Genomic DNA, 25,460 nt, shown 5'->3' on the forward strand with positions numbered 1-25,460 from the left:
TTTGGATCCCTACTCTGCCATATACAAAAATTAATTCACAACGGATCATAGGCATACGTGTAAGAATTAAAACTTCAAGACTTACAAGAAAACTTGAGAGTAAATTAAAAAAATTTTTGTTAACGTTTATTCATTTCTGAGGGACAGAGAGAGAGCACAAGTGGGGGAAGGGCAGAGAGAGAAGGAGACACAGAATCCGAAGTAGGCTCCAGGCTCTGAGCTGTCAGCATGGAGCCCAACGCAGGGCTTGAACCCACAAACCGTGAGATCATGACATGAGCTGAAGTCAGACGCTTAACTGACTGAGCCACCAGGAGTCTTACAATCTTAAATCATGCAGTGGTTTCTTAGGTATGATACCCACAGCACAGATGACAAAAGGAAGACTAAATAAACTGAGCTACACAAAAATGAAGAACTTGCGTGTGTCAAAGGACACTATCAAAAAGTGAAAAGACAACCCACGGAACAGGAGAAAAAGATTTGCCAATCATGTATCTGTCATGGGTAATGTATTGAGAATACACAGACATCTTTTGTAACTCAATGAAAAGAAAAATGGCCCCAGTTAAACATCAAAGAATTTGAATAGACATTTCTCTCAAGAAGGTATACAAATGATCTGTAAGCACATGAGAAGATGCTTAAATCATTAGTCATTGAGGCAAGAAAAATGAAAATCACAATGAGATACCAGTTCACACTCGCGAGGATGGCAAACCTTTTTTGAAAAAGACAGGCAAGGGGCGCCTGGGTGGCTCAGTCGGTTGAGCAGCTGACTTTGGCTCAGGTCATGATCTCACGGTTTGTGAGTTCAAGCCCTGCATCTGGCTGGCTGCTGTCGGTACAGAGCCCACTTCGGATCCTATGTTCCCCCTTCTCTCTGGCTCTCTCCCACTCGTGCGCTCTCTCTCTCAAAAATAAATAAAACATTAAAAAAAAAAGACAGGCAATAACAAGTACTAACGAGCGTGTGGGAAAAATGGAAACTCCATTCATCGCTTGTGGTATTTGAAAATAGTGCGGTAGCTTTGGAAGTTTGGCAGTTCCTCAAAATGTGAACATAGAGTTACCATACGACCCAGCAATGTTCCTTCCAGGTATATATCTGAGAGAATTGAAAACATACGTTTCTTTAAAAACTTGTATACAAATGTCTATAGTAGCGTTATCAACAACAGCCTCAGACAGGAAACAATACAACTGTCCCTCAAGTAATGAACAAAGAAGAACGTGGCATGCTCTTTCTCTTCAACAAGGCGGCTCAGCAGATGAGGAGATGCAGATCTTTGTGAAGACCCCCGACAGGCAAGACCATCATCCTCAAGGTCGAGCCCAGAGATACTACTGAGAATGTCGAAGCCAAACTCCAAGGCAAGGAGGGCATCTCCCCTGATCAGCAGCATCTGATTTTTGTGGGCAAATGGCCAGAGGATGGCTGCACGCTCAGGCGACAATACCTGTCCACTTGGTACTTCGCCTGTGGTGTAGCATCATCCAACCTTCCCTCCGCCGGGTGACCCAGAAACACAACTGCGACAGGATGATCTGCCCCAGGCATTATGGTCGCCTGCACCCTGTGCTGTCAACTGCCAGAAGAAGTGCGGCCACGCCACCCATACCTGTGCTCCAAGAAGATCAAATAAGGTCCCTCTACTCACTCTTCCATTGCCTGCAGGAGGCCCAAGGCCCTTGGGCTTCAGCAAAGTTCCCCTTTCATTGAAAAAAAAACACATAACCGTATAAGGGAATATTGCTCAACATTAAAAAGGCATGAAATACGATGCTTGCTACAACATGGTTGAGCTTTGAAGACATGTTCAGTAAACACACACACACACACACACATGCACACACAAAAAAGTGAAAAATGTTACACAATGAATGATCTTCTTTTTAATTATTATTATGAAATGTCTAGAGTAGGGATATAGACTGAGAGTAGATTACTGGTTGCCAGGGGTTGGGGGCGGAGGTGGGGCAGATGCAGAGTGACTACTAATGGGAATATGGTTTCTTTTTAGGGTGATAAAAATGTTCTGAAGTTAGATGATGCTGATAATGGTACAACCCTGTAATACACTAATACCTGATGCGTTTGTACTTTAATACCATGAAATTTATAGTATGTGACTTATATCTCAATAAAGCTATTGTTAAAAAAAATGGGCAAAAGACTTTCACAGGCAGTTTCTAAAAGAGCATATCTAACTGACAGTAAGCATGGGAGATGATACTCAATCTCATTAGTCATGAGAAAATTAAAATTAAAACCACAACAAGATACCGCCACACACCCACTGGAATGGCTAAAATTAAAAAGATTGACAACACCCAGTTTGGCAACAACACGGACCAACTGGGACTCTCATACGTTGCTGGTGGGAGTTTAAATTGGTACAAACACTTTGGAAGACAGAATTATATACTAAAACGAAATAGATGCCTACTTTAAGATTCCCAGTAACTCTACTCCCAAGTGTACGTCCAACAGACATGAATAGAAATCCCCACAAAAAGATTCAGAGGAGGTATTTTGGGGGCTCCCATTTACCATCCTCTCCCTATTTCTCTCACTCCCCAGGCCCTGTCAACCACTTTCCTACTTGGTTTATATGAGTTTGACATTTTTTTTTTCTTTTTTAGATTCCACACGTAAGTGATGCCATATCTGGTTTATTTCAGTTAGTATAATTGCCCTCCAGTTTTATCCATGTTGTCACAAATGACAGGATTTCTTTCTTTTTAAAAACTGAGTAATATTCCATATATATTTCAGTATCACATTTTTTCTTTCTTTCTTTCTTTTTTTTTCGTTTCTTTTTATTTATTTTGAGAGAGATAGAGAACAAGCAAGGGAGGGATAGGGGGTGGGGGGATAGAATCCCAAGCAGGCTCCACATCATCAGCACAGAGCCAGATGCAGGGCTCGAACTCATGAACCATGAGATCATGATCTGAGCTGAAATCAAGAGTCAGACACTTAACCAACTGAGCCACCCAGGCGCCCTTCAGTATCACATTTTCTTTATCCATTCATAGGTCAATGGACACTTGGGTCGTTTCCATACTTGGGCTATGTGAATAATGTTGCAGTGAACATCAGAGTGCAGATAGCTTCCCAAGATAATGATTTTATTTCCTTTGGATATATATTCAGGAATGGAAGTGCTGGATCATATGGTGGTTCTGTTTTTAGTATTTTCAGGAATGTCCACATTGTTTACCATCATGGCTGTACCAGTTTACATTCCTACCAACCACGTAGGAGGGTTCCCTTTCTCCACCTCTTGCCAGCATTTATTATCTCTTGTCTTCTTGATAATAGACATTCTAACTGCTATGAGGTGATCATATCTCATTGTGGCTTTGATTTGCATTTCCCTGATTAGTGATGTCAAGCACCTTTTCATGTGTCTATTGATATTTTGTAAGTCTTCTTTGAAAGAATGTCTATTCGGGTGCTTTGCCATTTCTTCATTGGGTTGTTTGTTTTTGTTTTCTTTAAACTGTTTTTTTTATTAATCTTTTATCAGATACGTGGTTTGCAAATATGTCCTCCCATTCCAGAGGTTACAGAAGGTTTTTAGCTTGAAGTAGTCCCGCCTGTTTTTTTTTTACTTTTAGTTACCTTTGTCTTGGTGTCTAATCCAAAAAATGATGCTAAGACCAATGTCCAACAGCTTACCACTTATGTTTTCTTTTATAGGTTTTATAGTTTCAGGTCTTACATTCAAGTCTTGATTCCATTTTGAGTTGATTTGTGTGTATGGGGTAAGAGAGGGGCACAGTTTCATTCTTTTGATTGTCTGGTTTTCCCCAACACTGTTTATTGCTAAGACTGTCCAGAACGGCTAGATATTCTTTTCTGATTTTCTTTCCCAAAAGACAGAAATAAGAATGTATTTTGGTAAGGTCTCCTAATTTTTAAATGTTGAAACTATTTCATATGGGGTTTTAAAACCACTCTGCATGCCTAACAAAGCACATTGGCATATTCCATTCAGATCATGGACTGCCATTTTACAGCATTTGCGTGATACTACTCTTGTCCTCCTTTCCAGGGTTAAGTAATTATAATAGATTTCTTATTTAAAATGCCTTTATAAGTAGCTACTTTACAGTAATGTATAATTAGTAAAATTCAATTGTGAGAGTTTTAGTTCCGTTAAGGATGACATAAAATTAACAGATAATCCATTTGTCTGGGAGTTAATCTATTGTGGAGCAAAGTAATATTCTCTCTTTTGTGAAAAATTGTAGTAAAATATGATATATTCTTAGAAGCATTACTGGCAAGTAAAATAGGGAATAAGAAGGAATAATATGATAGGAGTGCATCTAGAATAATAGCACCCAGAGAATTAGAGAAAAGATAGACCTAATGACAGAATGTCAGCCTTGTAAAAAGCGTATAAATATATAATCTCCCGAACACAATAAAATACTAATTCTTTCCTGTTTTTACTGATTTCATCTAAAAATATGGCAGTTTTCTCTAAAGTAGCTTATGGCTTCCACGGGTGTGTGTTAATGCAGCAAACGTTGGCCATTACAATATATCACACAGGTAGAATTTACCACCAGGCAAAGTGAAAAAGTTTCTTCAGGGTCATGTTTCAGGGAGGTGATTGAGCCCGGGGAAAACAGAAGTCCTCTGGGATGAGTCTGGGCTGGACTTTGACTGAGTTGGAGATTGACCAAATCTTGTAGGTGCTGAGGAAGCTGCTTTCTGACAGATGAAGAAACCATTGAAAAATAGTGAGGCTGCAAGACTGATGAATCTTATTTCTAATTAAAAGAAAGAGAGCCAATCTTTTTTGAATGTGTGCAGCAGAGGGAGCACAATTGAGTGTTCCATCACTCCAACACCAATGGGTGAATATAAGTGCTCTAATTTACAGTGCTCTGTATGATTACCTATAAAAACAAAATCGCCCGTTTAAATGACTGTATTAATTTCCCCGGGCTGCCTTAACAAAGTGTCACCAACTGTGGGGCTTAAAACAACAGAAGTGATCATTTCATGGTTCTAGAGGCTAGAAGTCTGAACCGAAAAATGTCACCAGGGCTGTGCTGTCTCGGAAGGCTTTGGGAAAAGCGTCTTCGTTGCTTTTTCCTAGCTTTCTGGTGGCTCCTGGCAGTCCTTACTCGGTAGCTTCATCACTCCCATTTCTGTCTCCGTCTTTAGATCGACTTCTTCCCTGGGAGTGTGTCTGCAAATCTCTCTCTCTCTTTTAGGGACTCCACTCATTGGATTTAGGGCCCACCCTAATTCAATATGACCTCATCTTGGCTTGACTGCATCTGCAAAGACCCCATTTCCAAATAAGATCACAGTCACAGGTGCCCAGGGTTGGGACTTCACCATAATCCTTTGTTGGGGACACAATTCAGCTCACAGCAATGACCACAGCTTGTGTAACTGTGGAGAAGGCACACAAAAGTAAAATATAAATCTTTCCTTCAAGGAGTTTCTATTATATGAAAGATGCAACATAGACACGGCACAATTTACGTATAATCATATGCATAAAATATGGAGAGTCATCATTTCAGAGCTTGAAGAGATATTCAAGATAATCTATTCAAAGCCCTCATTTCCATGTGATGTGAAGTGGATTGGAGCTACCTTTGTTTTGTTATGATATAGGACATTTTAATTTATAAATAGGCTAAGTTTTTGATCTTTTTTTTCCTTTGATATACCCAGCAAAGTAATTCCCCAGCACAGAATTATAATATTATAAATTGATATTACTTTATGATTTTTTATTTTTTTACACTTCTATTTTTGTGTAAATCATAATACAGAATGCTCATTAATGCTCTTCTCCAAATCACCATGGTTCATCTAACTTACTATAACTATACGGGCAATAAATACTACAATATTCTTCAATCTGTTTCTTCAATCCTTATTTTTCTTCCATCAATTTGTCTATTCCTGAGTCAGAATCTGATTGTTTGAATTTCTGTGGTTTTATAATATATGACAAAGTAAGCCTTTTTGGTCTTTTACCCCCAAATATATCTTGGCTCATTTCAAATTAGCACTCATTCCTGCTAAGGATGCCTAACTTGAATTCAATCACAAAGAAACATCAGGCAAGGCCAAGTTGAGGTACATTCTACAAAACTGGCCTATAGTCTTCTAAATAATCAAGGTCATGAAAGTCAAGGCAATACTAAGGAGCTGTTAAGACTGAAGGAGACTAAAGAGGGATAACTAAATGCCATGCATAGTTCTGCACTGGATTTTTTTTTTTTTTTTAATTTTTTTTTCAACATTTTTTATTTATTTTTGGGACAGAGAGAGACAGAGCATGAACGGGGGAGGGGCAGAGAGAGAGGGAGACACAGAATCGGAAACAGGCTCCAGGCTCCGAGCCATCAGCCCAGAGCCTGACGCGGGGCTCGAACTCACGGACCGCGAGATCGTGACCTGGCTGAAGTCGGACGCTTAACCGACTGCGCCACCCAGGCGCCCCTGGATATTTTTGTGGTAAAAGATTATTGAGATAATTGATGAAAATTGATTATAGGGTTTAATAATTAGATGGCAGTAATATATCAGTAATAATTTTCTTATTTGAATGGTTGTATTGCCATTATGTAGAATACCCTTGTTTGTAGGAAACACACACTAGAGTTTTAGGTGATAGGGAAACAGGGAAAGCAATTTACTTCAAGGAATTTGGAAAAAAGCAGGTTTTTATATTGTACTTCAACATTTTGTACCTATGTGATTACTTCAAAAATAATTTTTCAAATAGAAAACAATTGTGTTCTGAAAATAAATTTATAGACTAAATTGAAAGAGAATTGAATGTTTTCAAGATTGAATCTTCCCATATAGAACATCTAATGTATCTCCATTAATTCATTTTTTTTGTTTGTTTTTACATTATTGAGGAAATAATTGCTTCTTCTGTATAGGCTTTGATTATTTCATTCTTAGGCGTTTAATAATGGTTTTTGCTATTGTGGATTTGTGAATGGGATCTTTCTTCCATCCTTCACCTGTTTTTATGCTGACATACAAGAAATCTGTTGAGATTTAGATGTTTATTTTTTTATCTTGGGCACTCAGCTGAGTTTTGACCTTTTATTTCTATTTTCAATTGATTCTTTTGTAATTTCTTAGTAATAAATCATATACTGCAAACAATTTTGGTTTTGTCTCTTTATTGTATGAATTTTTACCTTACCTATCTTATTGCTAGTAATTCCAGAATAAGGCAGCATATGGTCTTAAAGGCAGGTATCTTTGTCCTCATCTTGGCTTTAGTGGGAGTGTTACTAATGTTTTCCTCTGAACTGTGATTTACTGCTTGTTTATGATCTTAGCCAAAAGGCCGAGAAGCGATACTGCTTGTTTATAATAGATACTCCTTATTGCACTAAGGGAACATCTTCTTATCCCTAATTTGCTAAGGTTTTTCCGTCTACGGATTGAATACTGAATTCTACCAAGTGTTTTTGTGGTGATATTCATATGATTGTTCTCACTTAACCCATTTGAGTAATGAGTTGCCTGAGAAGATTTCCTAAAGCTGACTTACTGATAAATTCTTAGGAAAAATTCAACTTTGGAATTAATATAATGTGGGATTTAATGTGATAATGTTCTATATGAGATTTTACAATTATATTTATAAACAATATTAGTGCTCATTTGTTCGTGTCTGTTATGTTCTTGTTCACCTTTTAACTTTAGAGCAAGGTAAACATCATAATATTAACTGGGGAACATATTCTACAATTTCACAGATAACATAGAATATGATCAAACCAACCTTCAAGGAATAGAGAGACCTTGTTTATAAAACATGTAGGTCTATTGTCTTGTCTTGTCTTGTCTTGTCTTGTCTTGTCTTGTCTTGTCTTTCCTTTCCTTTCCTTTCCTTTCCTTTCCTTTCCTTTTCTTTTCTTTTTTTTTCTTCTTTTCTCTTCTCTTTTCCTTATTACTATTATTTTCTACCTTTTTAAAACCTTTTTTCTTAGTTATTATGCTATCTAAATTTGCTATGCTTTTGAGTCAATTTTGGTGTTTTACATTTTCCTGTAAAATCATCTCTTTACTACGTGTGTCCTTTTCTCTGGTGATTTGAAACTTATATGTCTATTTTTTTTTCTATTAGTGGTTATCTTTATGTTAAAAATATATTTGATATTAAATTCCTGTCATTCCCAAGAACAAAATGATGTGTATGTACTTTGGTCACTCTATCTTTCCCTCCTCCTTCCAAAAGCTGATAAGTTAGCATGTTATATGTTGCTCCTTCTCTAATAGCCTCTTTAATTTTAAGCAGCTATAGATTATTTTAAAATATTATGCATTTTTCCATTAAAATGTTTATAATTGCTTTGTCTTTCACAACCATAATTAATTATTATTCTTCAAAAATTTTATTTCTTTCCAATCATCAATAAGGGAATGTATTCTAATTATAAAAATTCATTACATAAAACTAAATTCTCCTTTTATAACCATTGGCAAATGCCAGTTCCTTCCAAAGAACTTATTGCTGTTATGAATTTGGGTTTATATCCTTTCAAGTATATGGTGATGCATGCCATATACACCCAAACCATGTATTGAATGTGCAATATTTAGAGTAAATTGTTTAATATGGCACAAATTATTACATAGCTTCCTTTTAAAAAAAAAACTGATTGACACAGCTTGGAGCTTTTTTCATGTTAGTACGTATAGATTTACTTTGTTGTTTTTACCTGCTTCATCCCATAATGTAAACGTACCACAATTTTTTCACCCACTTTCCTACTATTAGACATGTAGATAATTGTCTTGGAGCTATTGCAAACAATGTTGAAGTCAGCATCCATTTACATGCCTCATTGTGTTTTTTTTTTAATTTAAAAAAAATTTTTAACATTTATTTATTTTTGAGACAGAGAGAGACATAGCATGAATGGGGGGAGGGTCAGAGAGAGAGGGAGACACAGAATCGGAAGCAGGCTCCAGGCTCCGAGCTGTCAGCACAGAGCCCGACGCGGGGCTCAAACTCGTGAACCACAAGATCATGACCTGAGCCGAAGTCAGACACTTAACTGACAGCCACCCAGGCGCCCCTACATGCGTCATTTTGAACATGTACAGGTGTATCTCTAGAGTTATGTATCAATTGCTTTAATTCAGGAAATAGCAAACACTTTAGGTTTTCCAAACATAAAAGGATTTAATGCAGAAATAAGTTGTTGATAAAATAATTATAAGTGCTGGGGGTGTGGCCGTCAGGATATTCCACTGGAACATTGACTTCCATTTTGACCAGTGCCGATGCGATCCCAGCCTTGGGGGACTGCTGCTGTCACTGCTGTCATCACCACCATCCACAGTGACTAGACGTGCATGATGAAGCTTGTGCACTGCAAACCCCCTCACTCTTTGGAGCTTCCTTGTCTGTCCACACTGATGCAGAAAGATCGTGTAACTCCTTCTGCCTTTAAAAAAGCTCATGAACATCCATCTAAGTGCCAGAACCAAATTTACATCCAGAATCCTAGCAGCAAGAGAATCAGAGGAATGTAGGTAGCTTTCTAATATCCCCAAATAAGAAGGCAGGATGAACTAGGAGTTGAGACAGTCAAACCAGTCGATCACAGTCTAAATCTTTACCTACTCTATATCCATAAGCAAGTTTTTATGCACATGGAGTCTTCCAGACAGCCACAATAGCAACAACTTACTCCCACCTATCATTATGCAACTATGCTCCATATAAATAAAACGCTCTCTTACCAAAGAAAAGGCACAAATCCCATTAAATGCTCTATCCACCCCTGAAGACGGTCAGTCCTTTTCCAGTTCAGTCACAGGCCCATCTTGGTATCCAATAACCTCAAAACTAAATGACAGCTAACCGTCACCTCATTGATAATAGAAGTGAAAAGGAGGGGCGCCTGAGTGGCTCAGTCGGTTAAGCATCCAACTCTTGATTTCTGCTCAGGTTATGACCTCATGGCTGTGAGATCAAGCCCGTGTCAAGCTCTGAACTGGGCGTGAGGTCCGCTTAAGATTCTCTCTCCCTCTCACTCTGCCCTTCCCTCACTCATGCTCTCTCTCTCAAAAAAAAAAAAAAAAAAAAAAAAAAAAGAAAAGAGAAAAGAGAAGATTGGTTAATACACACAAATATATACATAATAAAGCAAGCAAGAAAAATATGTACAGCTATGATAATCTGTCCTGCAACAGGTCAGAAAAACGTTGTTGGTATTTACAACTTCTTCGTCCACTACCAATTTTATGGGTCAATTTGCTCTCAGTCACCACCAGTTAAGTGTTTTATATCTAGTGAGGTGACCCACACCTTCCTTCCATAAATGCCTGAGCTTTTCTTCATTTTGTCTGTATTGTGTTGCCGTGGGCTTCCATTAATCTTTAGTCTTGGATATGAAGTATTAGGAGACACCCAACGGGATTCTCTGGGTTATAAATACTCCTTCCTGCCCTTGATATGTACCAGTAACTCTATTGCTGCTTGATAATCAAGGCCCATCACACAAGCCAGAACAGCAAATCCTTTCTTTGTCTTTGTTCTTTGTTCAGTAGCAAAAGACCCCAAAGGTGGCCAGCTGGCTAACTCATCTTTTAGTTCAGTGAAATCATTGTTGTGTCATAGGTGGAAGCAGCCATCTACTGAGAAATAAGGAATCTAAGCTGGCAGGTTCAAAATCATGGCAAAGAGAAGTAAATATTGTGTAAGTGAGTATGATAACAGCAAGAGGAACCGCTCACACTTCATTTGCCCTCTTGATTCCCAGACCCTCACATTTTGTTGACAGGGGAATCAATACCATAAGACTGTCCTCAATATCACAGAGAGGTATCTTTCAACTGATACATAAATGAGTTTTCAACGGACCATCTCACCATTGTATAGGGTATTGGGATATAGAATTAAGATCCACAAATCTTGTAAAAATAAGTCCATTGTCTCATTTAAAAAATAAATAAAATGAATTCCTCGGTCAGAAGGAATGTCATGTGAAATACTATGGCAACAAAAATGACATCCAGTAGAGATCATGGATGATGATTTGTGACAAAAGTGCTTGGACAGAGAAGGCAAATCCATATCCAGAATTAGATTATTTTCTGGGTTATATATACGAGGCTAGATAGACCCAAGTAAGTCATGAGAAAAATTTCATGAGCTCCATGGGGTGCAGGGCCCCCTCACAGATCAAAGTCAGTCAGTTGGTACACAGAGATATGGCTACCCCAGATGTAAGAATATTTAAATACCTCTCTATGGTGAGTAAATAGTACTTCCCCAGCTCCTAAAGCTTCCTTTTCTGAACTCCCTGGCTGCCCCAGTCCCTCCTTTCAGATCTAGGCAGTAGGATGAGAAAGGTATAAATGGTCTGCTTTTGATTTTGTTATTGTTGTCTTAGGGACAAAAAAAGATGCAGGCAAGGACCTTCACTTCTGTTCACCTACTATCCTTGGCATTCCAAGTTCAACTTGGACAGAAACCCTCTCCATAATGAGTAATAACTGCTATAGCTCTTTCTGCTTTACATCCGTATCTTGCGACGACACGGTACACCCTCATCATATTTAGTTTGATAAATTAAAACGTCTTAAATTACCCTTTCATTTGAAACTTCCCCCCGGAGTTCCAACTGGAGATTAGAGTTCAGGACTTGACTTTGCCTCGCCTTGGGTTTGTCCTATCCCATGTTAATGAACTTGTGGGAGAAAAGGGCAGCACCCCTTACTCCCGTGACAGACTACAGGGCAAGAGGCAGAGGCGGGCTGGTGATGGCGAGACAAAACCATCAGGTCCCTCTCTGCTTTTGCAGGCCAATCTCCTTGAGAAGTCCCAGGCCTTGCATAGATGCTGGCATCGTGCTCTGGTTTACATCAGAGCCCTAGCATTTATCCTTCTAGATAGCTGCCTCTCCCCCATGGACTAGAAAGAGAGGGAAGGAATGAGATGGAAAGCCTCAGGCTGCCATGTTTCTCTCAAAAATTTTCTGGGGCGCCTGGGTGGCTCAGTCGGTTGAGCGTCCGACTTCAGCTCAGGTCACGATCTCACGGTCTGCGGGTTCGGGCCCCACATCAGGCTCTGGGCTGATGGCTCAGAGCCTGGAGCCTGCTTCCGATTCTGTGTCTCCGTCTCTCTCTGCCCCTCCCCCGTTCATGCTCTGTCTCTCTCTGTCTCAAAAATAAATAAACGTTAAAAAAAAAATTAAAAAAAAAATTTCTTTAGTACTTTTAATATTTATTTATTTTTAAATATTTTTAGTATTTATTCCGATTATAAAAGTAATACATGGTCATTTACTTTTTATTTTTTTTAAGTTTATTTATTTATTTTGAGAGAGAGGGAGACAGACAGAGTACAAGTGGGGGAAGGGCAGAGAAAGAGGGAGAGAGATTGAATCCCAAGCAGGCTCAGCACTGTCAGTGCAGAACCAAATGTCAGGCTTGAACTCATGAGCCGTGAGATCTTGATCTGAGGGGAAAGCAAGAGTTGGATGCTCAACTGACCGAGCCACCCAGGCACCCCAAGACATGGTCATTTAACAATGATATCATACAAAAATATATAGGAAGTGAGATAGTCTCTTTTATTCTCATTCCCCTCTCCCAGTGATAACCATTGGTATCAGCTTTGTATTTCACACACGCACGCACGCACGCGCGCGCGCGCGCGCATGTATAGACACTATACCATAACATTTTCCTAGTCTTTTTACTAAAAGGAGTATTAGGATGCATTTTAACAAATTTTATAATATCTTTATTTATTTATCCTTGACAGATCCTCTTTTTCATCTTATTCATTTCAACAGTGAGTGGTGCAGTATTTCACGTTGGGTCTGTATCATAATTTCTTTAATCAATGCAGGATGAATGAATATCTAGTAGTTTATACGTTGTGCTTTTTTTTTTTTTTTTTTTTTTTTTTATATCCAAGCACTTATGGTGATGATAGAGGTAGAAATTTCACCAATTGGTCCTTGGATCTTGGACTCTTTACAAAAGTTTGCAAAATGGGGCGCCTGGGTGGCTCAGTCGGTTGGGCATCCGACTTCAGCTCAGGTCATGATCTCGCGGTCCGTGAGTTCGAGCCCCGCGTCGGGCTCTGGGCTGATGGCTCAGAGCCTGGAGCCTGCTTCTGATTCTGTGTCTCCCTCTCTCTCTGCCCCTCCCCCATTCATGCTCTGTCTCTCTCTGTCTCAAAAATAAAAAAAAATTAAAAAAAGTTAAAAAAAATTAGAAAAAAAAGTTTGCAAAATAGAGAGGCCATCTAAACTTATGGACTCACCAATTAGTTTGGAAAGCTAGACTTGCTCTTGAATGCTAATTCAGAATCATTTCAGAGCGAAGCAGGCTTCTCTGTTTTTCTTTGGAGGGGAGGGGACTGGAACACGTAGTGTTGGTAAATGCAGTTTGTGTACAATTGTTCCTTAGATAAATGTATGACATAAAATGCTTTCTAAGGAATTTATGTATCTGTAAGGTACATTAAAAATAGCCTTTATTTTTGTCTCTAAAGAAAATAAAAGTAAGCTGCATAATGATATTTTAACCAAACCCCCCCAACACAGACACATACCCTTCCCACTGACCCCAGAAATTGCAACTGTGTGGATTAGAGGGGTTTTTATACTCTATTTGTAATAACTTTAAGATTTTTAGTCACTGAACCATTCTGTCATCAATTTTCATTGCTTTTTATTTTACTTTGAGGTGGACTGGTTCCAAGCTGACTAAGTCACACATTTAAAATAATTAAAAGTTTTATGTTGCAGAAGAAAAATACACTCTTTCTTCCACCTTGGTGTGTGTCCTTTTCCCCATTCATTTATCACTGTAATGCAGAAAAATAGTAAACCAAAGCAGCATTTCATGTCTAACCTTGTCGCCTCAAACATTCAAGATGAAACCTGTGAAGCTCTACAAGCTTCTGCGTGTGGGGCTTACAGTCTTTGCAAAGACAATGGAAACCACTAAATGCTTTTGAAATTATATTTACAAATAACATTTATATATCTGTGATATTTTTTAAGTGAACTTATTTTGAGAAAGAGAGAGAGAGAGAGGGAGAGAGAGAGAGAGAGCAGGGGAGGGGCTGAGAGAGAGAGAGAGAGAGAAAGAATCCCAAGCAGTCTCCACACTGTCAGTGTAGAGCCCGATGTGGGGCTCAAACTCATGAACCGTGAGATCATGACGTGAGTTGAAATCGAGAGTTGGATGCTTAACTGACTGAGCCACCCAGGTGTCTCTCTGTAATGTTTTTAACAGAGTACTTCATGGTAGAAACGTGGTTCTATACAAACAGTAAACCAAGGTGAACGAGAGAAGTGCTGTGTGCTGCTGAAGGCCAATGAATCTTACTTTTTAAAATTTTTTAAATGTTGATTTATTTTTGAAGGGCAGAGAGAGAGAGATTGAGACCCAGAACCCAAAGCAGGCTCCAGGCTCTGAGCTGTCAGCACAGAGCCGGACATAGGGCTCAAACTCAGGGACCACAAGATCAGGACCTGAGCCGAGTTTAGACGCTTAGCCAACTGAGCCACCCAGGTGCCCCCCCAGTTCATCTTATTTGAAGACAGACGCAGTGCCCGCTGGTATTAATCAGGTCACGGTAGCCTGTGAATTCTCTTCTCTTGAAATCTCTTCCTCCTACACCCTTCTACTTCCCACCTCCACAAACTGCTCTTGTAGATGCATTGCACCCCTATTTATTTGTCTAGTTTTAGGTGATGGAGACTCCAGAATTTCTTGTCCATCATGTACGGAGAAGAGCTAGAAGCTGGATTTACACTTGTTCCTTGCAAAAGTTTGAGAAATTATTAATTATATTCAAGAATGCCCTACCCTCACCTACAACCCAGCAATACCATTGTTTTTAGAGTAGAAAGGAAACGTAGAGGGAATCCTCTCTGATTCTCTTACTTCATACATGATACTAAGGCCCAAGAGCTGAAGCTAATTGCCCAGTGTCACAGCCAGATAATGGCACAGCTGGCTAATGGCATGGCCAGTTTCCCACTTCTCACTCCAGTTTGGTATTTATGAAGCATGTTCAAAGTGATAAGTAATTACCACAAACTTGACATTTGATTTAGGAATTGGCTTCATACTTATGTTTAAATGTTGCTGCTCTTGGACTTCATATATTGACGAATTTAGGAATCCACTTTAAATGAAATAATCAAGTCCGACAGCAAAGACCTGACTTAGGGGGATAAGTAGAATTGAAAAAAAAAATTCACTTGTTTCCTCCTTCTCACTGCGGCTTCCCTTGAGATTTTCCTAAAATAGTGCTGCGGTCGGATGTCCAAGTGTTCTTTCGGCGGCATGACAATTTAATCGTTTGGTTGTGCAAAAAACAAAGTCTCAACAAAGATAATTAGGTAGTTTATTGTGGGTTCTCTTTTAAAAACATTGAAAACGATTTTCTAAGGAGAAGCTCTAATAAGCTTGAAGGTAAGATGATCGCTTTATCTACAGTGACAGTTTAATTTGTGATTATGTGGAGATTTGGAAAGACTGGCACAATGGGATCTAAAAGCCCTTCTTGAAGGGCTCATCTCCCCGTTAGTACATCTTCCTAGAGAAGAGAGAAAACACAAGAGTGCCTTAAAGGTACAATAATCTCCACAGAAAGACTTGTCTTAAAAATTTCTGGGCTTGTTTCCAACAGCACCAAAAGTGGCTTCTGGAGGTAGATGTCCACATACCTATATGTGTAGGATGCCAGAGTGAGTGCTGTGACATAGAAATGGTTGTTGCTTTTTTTTTTTTTTTTTTTTTGGTATACAAAGGTCCAGAGATAGGAGAAACTTGGTCCTTTCAAAAAAAGTGCAGAATTCTCCATAAAAGTGAGCAGTGGCATCCAAGAGAACTTTCTTCCAAGATGGAAATGTTTAACGTCTGTGCTGTCCAGTACAGTCAGCACTTGCCCCAAGTGGCCAGGGGGCACTTGAAAAATGACGGGTATAACTGAGTTACTGACTTCTAATTAAATTAATTTTAATTCATTTACACTTACATAACTACCTGTGGCTCACGGACACCACGTTGGTCAGAGCAGTTCTGGGGCATAAAGGAATGGATGACAGTGAAAGGAGATGAGGGGGGCCTAAGCCATTCTAGGAAGTGTGGCCTTTGTCCTGTAGGTAACAAAGAAGAACTGAATGGCTGATGGCTTAGGGCCCTGACATCGGCATAGGAAAATAAACTCAAGGGCACAGGGAGAGAGGCTGGCTATAGACTGTAGCAGCTCACTGCCTGGGATGAGAGGAAATGAGGCTAGGATGTGTGTGAGAGAAGCTACAGTTTATAAAGCCAATGGGAAGGGAAGAAAAATTTAAGGAAAGTCACATCAGATTCACTTTTCTGCCAAGTAGCAAGAGACCAGTTTGTCTACTGAAATTGAGGGAAGGAAAGATGAGTCCTTGGAAGTTGTGAAGAGGAGGGTAGGGTTGGTCTGAAATATCATTTGGGGACCGACTAATGATAAATGACGGGATTTCCTGGTGGTGGGACTGAAGGCACAGCTGAAGTTGAAGATTGGCTTTGAATGGCTCCAGTCTGCGGTTCCAGAAGGGTTTATTCATCTGGGTATGAAACTGGAGAAAGTATTGTAATGGGAATCGAGGGTCATAACCACAAGCAATTGCTGCAAAAGGCCTGGGGTGCAAGGAAATTGAGTGCTTCAGATAATAATTTGAGGTCCTGAAGACCTAGAAGAGTAAGTTAAAATTTTTTTTAATGTTTATTTTTGACACACACACACACACACACACAGATCGTACAAGCAGGGGAGGGTCAGAGAGCAAGGGAGACACAGAATCTGAAGCAGGCTCCAGGCTCTGAGCTGTCAGCACAGGGCCCAAAACAGGGCTCAAGCTCATGAACTGTGAGATCATGCCTGAGCCAAAGTGGAAAGTTAACCAACTGAGCCACCCAGGTGCCCCTAGAAGAGTAAGTTAGATCAAAGAGTAGAAGATCAGAGTTGAAGACTTCAGAGGCATGTTTATAGATGACCACAAGATCCATGGTGTGGCCATGGTGATATATGACTGGAGATTAGCGAAGGTCATTGGAATTGAGATGTTGAGAGGTATCTATACTAACAATGACCAATATATCAGGACTTGGGATAGGGAGTAATGATGTGAGCCAGAAGTCAATAATAAGTGAGAGAAGTTATCAAAATCTCAGAAATAAACATGCAGAGGAGGGAGAAGGAGGTGGCATTGTAAGGTGGCATACAGGAAGGAGCCATAAAGGAGGACAAGTTTATGCGAAGGCAGACAAATCACGTCAACTCAAAAATCCTATCTCCTGATCCTGGAGCAACACTGTTGGAAGATGAGAGGGCTCCAGTGGCTAGGGCTGCTGGGAAGCAGTGAACATTAGAACAGCGACAGATTTCAGTTAAGGAGGGAGACAGAGGAAGTGTTCACCATTTGTCAGGGAGCATTGTTTACTGGGTACGGAGATTCAAGAGGGCCCATGGGCTATATAGCAGTGAAGGGACCAGTGAGAAGTGAAAGAAATTACAGCAGAAGGATGTGAGCATGATCTTTATCTGTTGTGACAGATTTGCTAGTATGATATATAGTCGTTTTTGCTGACTTTGGAAATATTTTAGGACAAAACCAAAATTTAGACCCTATCACCAGTTAGATATGGGGCAAACAGCCTTCACTACAGGGATGAACAAGTCTAGAATTTTACTTTTTCTCTCATCCAGAAACGGCCTATGCATTAAGAGAGGGAGGGTGTCTGACCATCTTTAGAAACAGGATACATTCTCATTAGCCTCGGATGGTTGAGGTGTGACTGCCTACTTGCAAAAGAAGGATAAATTACCTTACCTTACAAGTGCTTTTACATTCCAATGATTTTGTGAATCTAAGGTAAATTAACTTAAATTCTTAAATATTAGAAACATAGCAGAATACCACTACAGCATTTTTTGAGGATTCCCGGTGACCTTATTTTATAAATTTAAAATCAGAACACGTGGTCCGGCAATGGATGTTTTCTAATCTCTAAATTGAATGATATGAAACCACACTTGGATAAACATTGAATGCACGGCCTTTGTAGAAAAGAATAAAATAAATTTATACTGGAATTGTCTCAGAAAAATCTAAGATATATGACTACTATACTTGTAAGTGAGAATAATTTATCAGGTGGATATTTCAGTGACTATACCTTTTTGGCTACAGTTTAACAAATTCTGATCTAGGGCACAGAATGTGCCAGTGAAGTTCCAGTGAAGCTGTCCAAATCCAGGAAATGAAAGATATAACATTGATTGAATAATTTAGATTTTTCTTCTCTACTTTCAGGCACTCTGGTCTTACCCTTCTCCTATTTTTCTAAGTATTCATGCCTTATACAGGTTCCTTGTTTTATTTTATTGCTCAGAAACACATTATCTCACTTAAAATGAGGAAGCCAGTGAGAACAAGTTGGCTCTATTCACAGCACTGTAACTCGAGGAAAATTCCCTCTGCAAATGATGAAGAATTCTCAGCATGTTTAGCCACAGCTAATCCAATTCCTTTGGGTATAGTGTGGTGCCGTACATTGGAACGTTTTAAGAGCATTACCCAGCTAAGCAATAAACATGCTTTTAAGGGCTTATGGGTAGTATGCTGACTCAAAGCAGAAATAATATCATTTTAAGTTGCCACATCCAGATTCATTCTTTCTAAGACCTGTGTAGGCTTTTCAAGGTCCTTTGCCCCCTCTGTGACAGTTGGCTTTTATAAGAGGTGTCTCAGAATCCAGTTTGTTCTATGATCTTAAAACAGAGCAAACCCAAAACAAACAAACAAACAAGAAAATCTCAATATTTATTTGGAATTTCATGAGGTGAAGACTTCTCAGGCAAGAGATCAAACCCAGCCTCTTCTTATTGGTGACATACCTGGAGTCACCTACGAGCTGTGGCTGGGATCTGTCTTCACCGTGGAAACCACTTTTTTGGTGAAAAGAACTTTGGTTGGGCTTATGGGAACTGGAAAAGTAGACAAATTAAAGAAGTGATGGGAGAATGAGAGGAAAGATACCCCATTAGAGCCAAAGTGGGCAAAGGAAGGCAAGGTCAGAGCTACACTAGGGGTTACTGAGAATAAGACCATGGGAACAGAAAGGAATTTTCCATAACTTCTAGAATCTGAGGGAAAAGGATGCTTAAAATACATTTTCTTGAAGACTTGGGAGCTTTTCCTGAAGTTCCCAGATATTAAAAATGAGAGTTAGGAGCAGTAGTCTACAAGGACCTTGTAAGATTCTCTGAACCTCATGTAATGACCCCAAGTTATTGTTATTACAGTAATAGGGTAGTCTAGGTATGTTAAAATCTTGCAACAACAAATCCCTTAAAAATACCAGGAGATTTTTTTATTTTTTAAAACATCACATCAATGGAAAGTCAAGAAAATCACCATGGTCAGAGACAAAGCAAGAAAGCCAGTCCTAGGAGAACAGGAATTGCTGAAACTGTTACAATCCCTGAGAACATCTAGAAAGTCTTGTGCTTAGCACTTTCCCAAAGGGAATTTTAGGAATGGTTACTACCTTAGAAAAACAAAAAGAAAACAAGTCTAGAAGGCTCAGACAGCAAACAAAATGGTCTCAGCCTCAGTTCTGAGTGGGGATGAAAAAGAATCTCTCTCAAGATTTCAAGGTCCCCAGTCAAGACAAGGGTTTCAGTTTTGAACGTACACTATTTGTGTAATATATAAAATCCCAATATAAAGGGGATCCTGATGAGACATTACGTTAGAGGACCTCAGAAATAAAGTCAAATTCTTCCTCCAAGGAACGTACCCTCCACCTAGGACTTTCACTCCCCAAAAGGAGACTTCCTACAACTATGAGCCCTTACACACACACGCGCACACACACACACACACACACGCAAGCATGGATGTGCCCATGCACACACATGCAAAACCAAGCCAATGTGAATGAGTAAGCAGAAATAACACACACAAAATTGCACTCATGAAGAACTATCAGAGGCAATAAAACACCTAGGTTTAATGCATTTAAAGAAAGAAAAGAGTACCTTTTTAAAAGGAGTAAGGAAAGAGAGGTTATATAATGATCAGTCAGATGAGGAAAAGAACCAGACTATAATTCTAGAAATGAGAAAAGTAATGATTTAAATGAGGCACTTAATGGAATGGCTAAATCACCAAATACACACAGCTGAAGAAAGAACTATGAAGAATATATATTATTAAAATGGTGGAAAATATGAAAGGGAGGTCAAAATGTCTGATAGTTTCCCAGGATTGTTGCAAAACACATCTCTAACTCAGAAGACCAGCACATCTCTACTAGATAAATAGAAAGAAATTCACACCTAGATTCATCTTAGTGAAGCTGCCGAACACAGAAAATAAAGAGAAGCAGTTAAGAGTTGCCAGAGGGAAAAAAGGCAATTTACCCAAGAAGGAATAATAATCAGATGGAAGTCTGAGTCCTCAAGAGCAGCAATAGGGACTACAGACAGTAGAATATTAAAATTTCAAAGTACTGATGGAAAAAAACTGTAAGACAAGAATTGTGTTTCTTAAAAAATTATCTTTCACAAACAAGAGGGAATTTTTTTCTGTATAATAAAACTGGGAGGGATTACCCCTAACAAATTTTCACTTATGGAATTTGCCAAGGGTGTTTTTCAAATGCAAGGAAGAAATCTCTAGAAGAGCATCTGAGCTATAGGAAAGATAGCACACGAATAAAATCATAAATATATCACTAAATCTACTTAGTATTAAGAACATAAAACAGGAATGCTTAATTTAAGGGGTTCACAATAAACACATAGAGCTAAAAGACTGGACAAAAATTGAATTTAAGCTGTGGGATGGGTTGGTAGTGGTTGGAAATAAAATAAACGTCTGTGTATTATTTAGAGATGAGTAAATATATCCACCAGGAAGTTACAAAAGCCCTCTACGTACACCTAATACAATACTAACACAAGACTAAAACTGTGAAGGAAAAATTAACAGAACTATAAGAATAAATTGACATTTACAACTGCAGGGTGGGAAATTTCAACATACCTCTCTCATTATTTATAGATCAAGAATAACAGCAAAACAATAAAACTTGAACACCACAATTAGGAAGATTGATTCAATGGATGATGTGAAATTCAGTTAAAGAGTATGGATATTCTCTAACAACATGGACATTTAGAAGTTGGTCACATACTAGGGCATAAAACAAATCTCCATGAATTTTGAGAAACAGTTATCATATAGACCACATTCTCTGACCGCACTTAAATAAGTAAACAGTTAAAAACAACAACAAAAGAATTAAAAAATGTCAGTGTGTTTGGAAATTTTAAATAACTCAATAACTCATGGATCAAAGATGGATCAAAATGGAAAATAAAAAATACTAAAAACTAAATGATGTGGAAACACCATATACTGAAATGTGGACAATGCAACCAAAGAGATGCTTCAAAGGACATCTATAGCCAAAAAACGTATATTAGAAAAGGAAAGAGTTGAAAACTAAAACAATTTCCAATTTCAAAAGTTAGAAAATGCAGTAACAGATGATAGCAGTAAAGATAAGAGCAGGAATCGGTGAAAAAGAAAACAAAGATATACTAGAGAGCATCACAAAAACCAAATGCTGGTTGTCTGAAAAAGAAAAACAGAGAAATCTTATTAAAGAAAAGGAGAGAAGACCCAAAGAAATAATATTCTGAATGCAAAAGGGACACAACCAGACATACAGCAAAGATAGAGAAAATGTGACAATAACATTTTCACAATAATTTTGTTTTGAAGTTTATTTATTTTGAGAGAGAGAGGGGGAGGGGCAAAGGGAGAAGGAGACAGAATGCCAAGCAGGCTCTGCACTCTCAGCACAGAGCCCAATTCGGGGCTTGAATTCATGAACCATGAGATCATGACCTCAGCCAAAATCAAAAGTTAGATGCTTAACCGACTGAGCCACCCAGATGCCTCCATTTTTCCAATAAATTTTGAAAACAGATGAAATGGACAAGTTCCTAGAAAAATATAACTTACTATCAGTGAGTACTAAAGAAATTACAGAAAGAGCTAAAAACCTTCTCAGAACCAGAAAGTTTTTTTTAGATGAGCTCTACCAAACTTATAAAGAACATATCATTCCAATCTTTTGTTAACTCTCCCAGATACCAGGGGAAGAAAAGACAGTACTCCCAAATCCATTCTGTGAGGCCATTCATAGCCAAACCAGATATGAACAATAAAGAAGCATAGTTATAAAAATAAAACACATAAAACCCAACAGAATTAAAAAGCCAGAAGACAATGGTATGTAAGCTTTGAGATTGGACCCTGGACTAAAGCATCCTAAACTGTTATATTATTCAGTAGGCAGGTGAAGATATTGATTGCTGTTTGAGTTTTAGGATGTAAGCATGTTGGGGCACCTGCGTGGCTCAGTAGGTTAAGCGTCTGGCTTGGGCTCGGGTCATGATCTCACAGTTCATGGTTTTGAGACCCACGTCAGGTTCTGAGCTGGCAGCTCAGAGCCTGGAGCCTGCTTGGGATTCTGTGTCTCCCTCTTTCTCTGCCCCTCCCCTGCTATCACTCTGTGTCTGCGTCTGTGTCTGTCTGTCTCTGTCTCTGTCTCTGTCTCTGTCTCTCTCTATCAAAAATAAATACACATTAAAAAAATTTAAATGTTGGGGCACCTGGGTGGCTCGGTCAGTTAAGCGTCCGACTTCGGCTCAGGTCATGATCTCACGGTCCGTGAGTTCGAGCCCCACGTCGGGCTCTGTGCTGACAGCTCAGAGCCTGGAGCCCGTTTCAGATTCTGTGTCTGCCTCTCTCTCTGCCCCTCCCCTGTTCATGCTCTGTCTCTCTCTGTCTCAAAAATAAAAAACGTTAAAAAAAAATTAAAAAAAAATTTAAATGTTAGCATGTTAAAATTTCAAGGACAACCACTTGAAGACTAGAAATAAATATCTATCTCCCAAATTGTCACAGGGGAGAAAAAAAAATTAAATGTAAAGAGAAAATCAAGTCAGAAGACTAGAAAGAAAAAGGTGACTTCAGGAAAAAACTGGACAAAATAAGATGGAAGAAATAAAGTAAAATATATGAAGAACCACAATGAATGTTAAAAGCATAGGTTGATAGTCTAATTTTCAAAAAGCCCACCTACATATTGTTTACAAAAAAAGTTGATGGAAAATTTCTTCACCTGGCTTACCTGTGCAAAACTATCCTAATTATATCCACTCTGTGTATGTTAGGTGTCTAACATAATAGAAATTCACAGATGTTTGAGCCAACAAATGTCACATGAGTCAGAATTAATTTGCCTCCAAGTTTCTTGGAGACTTTCAGAGGCATGTTTTTATTTCATCAGTCACTGTCCTGAAAGCGTAAGATATTTTAGGCCAACCCCACAGTCTTTGTGAAGTCTCTGTGGATCTCAAAAAACTGACCACTTGACCAAATACTTGTACAAAGATCTTTGCTCTTAGAACACCATAGATGTTGGCATAGGACTTCAGCCTCAAGATGTTATTCTGGGACCTTTTCTGAGGGCTGAATTCTTTCTTGGAGAGCTTCAGGGATGACTTTACTAAAATCTGATCCCACATTGCCTGTCTGTAGTGACATTTAGTTATGTCAATTTCATAATGTCAGGACCAATCTTATTATATAGGCTGGTCATCAACTGTCTAGGGCAGCAAAATATTACTGGCATTAAAGTGCTGGGTGACTATGCCAGCAGAAAAAAAAATCTATTTGAAAGACCACAAAAAAGAAGATAGAGTTAAAAAGAAAACTTTAAAATGTAGGAGTTCTTATGCCTTTGCTTCCTTTAAAGAAAAAAAAATGCCGTAAGAAGAAGCAGGTCTGAAACTTAAGAATCATGCGGTGCTTCTTTTCCTTCCCCAGAAGGAAAACTCACAGGGCCAGCTCTAGGCAGATCTGAAAAACAGAAAACAGCTTCCCTTTTCTCCAAAAATATTATCCTGCAGACTTCCACTCTGACGTTCTCAAGATAGGCAATGGCTGTTAAAAATGTTTAATTCTATTTTTTTTTTAGTAAAACACACATGGAGTTTTAAAAAATTAACACATTCAATTGAAACGCATGGTCTCTTGCCCCAGGACCTGAGCTGGCTTTCTCAAAATCACCCTCTTCATTCTGTTCAGCTATTTCTTCTGATAATTACCTATATGCCTCTAAATACTACTCTCATTTTGATTTTTCAGTTTTACACATTGTCTATTGACTTCTTTGTATGAAAGATGAGTATTTGGAACTCTTAGAGACACCCCCCCCAAACTTCCTCCTTCCACTATTGTCCCAATATGCCTATATAATACTTTTTAATAAATCAGTAATCAATGGCGCATTTTGATGGCTATGAAAGTTTTATTCACTGCTGAACAAAATCTCATTCTGTGACTAGATTTTCTTTTTTATGAAACTTTCCATTTTCCTGGGAATTGACACAGCTTCATTTTTATTTGCTAGGTTATTTTTTTAATGTTCCTATCACAAGTTCTTTTCAAACTCTTCACAAGATCTATAAAACCTGTGGTACTATTTTAAATACTTTCCTACATGGTAAACATTGCAGGTAATCTATCAATTCCAGTTTGCTTCCTCCTAGAGACATAGTTCTTGAATCCGTCTATACTCCCCTTCTAATCTGGGTGGTATGATGTGGCTTATTGCAGAGATGGCGTCCTGGGACTCCCCTTTTCTCCACTTTGTATTAGAACTCTTGTACCTTAGATTTGCTCTCTTTGTTTTTCTTATTTACTCTCTGATTTTGCTGTGTAGCATCATCCTTTACTTTCCTGAGATCTAGCGCATGGGAATTGGAAAGTAATATTTCTAAGGCCTCAGATGTCTAAAAATGTGTTTATATTACCTCTGTACTTTTGATAGGTTGGCCGGATATGGATCCTAATTTTTTTTTCTCATAATTCTGAAGATTGCTCCATTGTCTTCTAGCTTCTAATGTCTCTAATAAGAAGTCTAACGTCATTATGATTGTTTACCTTTGAAGGTAACTTAGCCTTTTTCCCTGGAAGTTGCCTGGAACTTTTAAGGAAATTTCTGGAGTTTTAAAAATTTGTAATGACTTGCTTTGCGTAGGTCCTCTGTTACTTTGCTGGGCTGGTCATTTCAATTCTAGGAAATCATCTTGAATTTTTTATTGACCTAATCTCTTCTCTGTCGTTTGTTTGTTTGTTTTTGTTGTGGTTGTTCTTCTTTTCTGTATTACCTCTTATTTAGATGTGGAATTTTGAATTCATCATGCCATTTTCCCAAATTCTCTTTCATGGTTTATATCTCTTCATCTTAGCTTCTGTCTTCTGGGAGGTACTCCTCAATTTATCTTCTAGCCCTTTTGGTATTTTTTATTCTATTGACCCTGCTTTGA

General features: G+C 38.6%; 1 pseudogene; it reads left to right on the forward strand.

Annotated features, from left to right (window-relative positions):
• Window positions 1-1,255: 1,255 nt before the first annotated feature.
• LOC125919762 (uncharacterized) overlaps window positions 1,256-25,460 on the forward strand; it is an 81,034-nt pseudogene continuing 56,829 nt past the window's right edge.

Source organism: Panthera uncia, chromosome B4, assembly GCF_023721935.1.
Source record: "Panthera uncia isolate 11264 chromosome B4, Puncia_PCG_1.0, whole genome shotgun sequence".
In the NCBI taxonomy this organism is placed as follows: domain Eukaryota; kingdom Metazoa; phylum Chordata; class Mammalia; order Carnivora; family Felidae; genus Panthera; species Panthera uncia.